Below are 682 nucleotides of genomic sequence, written 5' to 3' on the forward strand. Positions count from 1 at the left end.
GGTTTGTGAATTCATTCACGCAGGGTGGTCTTATGGAAGCCTACAGGGGCCTGCTCTTAGGGGCGGCAAAACTTTTACTGCATTCTTTTGTTATTGTGGGAAGGCAACGTTTTCTTGTTTGAATCCAGTTTTTAAAACCCTTGATGAGTGCCTGCATTCAGTTTTAAACCCAGCATATGCACAAAGGGGAGAATATTGCAAAAACAGCTGATTTGTTCCTCTTCAAAGTTTGCTTGTTCCTAACAATTTTGCATAATTTAAAATCGTTATATATACATTATAAATTAATATTGGATTTATTTATTTTGGTGATCATTGACAGATTGTTTCTATTTTATTCCAGAGAATATTACACGTGGGCCGGTGGCGCAACGGTAGCGCGTCTGACTCCAGATCAGAAGGTTGCGTGTTCAAATCACGTCCGGCTCAGATTGAATTTTTTTTTTCGCCCAGTAGTTTTAGGTCCAATTAATTTTGGACCTAATTTTGTATTGATTTTGTATTGTTTTATACTTTACAAATTTAAAATTAAAAATCTCTAATGAATATAAATTGTATATGCTGTAGGCCTACAAGTTATTGCAAAGTGTGTGTGTTAAGTTCCAAAGCCACTAGGGTCATGAGGCAAAAGTATATTTTGCGGTTGATATGCGTGTTTTACTGAACAAAAAATCCGAGTTTT

At 35.9% G+C, this 682-nt stretch overlaps 1 non-coding gene across 1 annotated transcript; it reads left to right on the forward strand.

Moving 5' to 3' along the window:
* Positions 1-357: 357 nt before the first annotated feature.
* TRNAW-CCA (transfer RNA tryptophan (anticodon CCA)) lies at positions 358-429 on the forward strand. The gene has a single exon. It is a non-coding gene; the product is annotated as a tRNA-Trp (tRNA).
* The last annotated feature ends 253 nt before the right edge of the window (positions 430-682 follow it).

This window comes from Mastigoproctus giganteus, chromosome 8 (genome assembly GCF_048544385.1).
Source record: "Mastigoproctus giganteus isolate SK-2022 chromosome 8, ASM4854438v1, whole genome shotgun sequence".
In the NCBI taxonomy this organism is placed as follows: Eukaryota; Metazoa; Arthropoda; class Arachnida; order Uropygi; family Thelyphonidae; genus Mastigoproctus; species Mastigoproctus giganteus.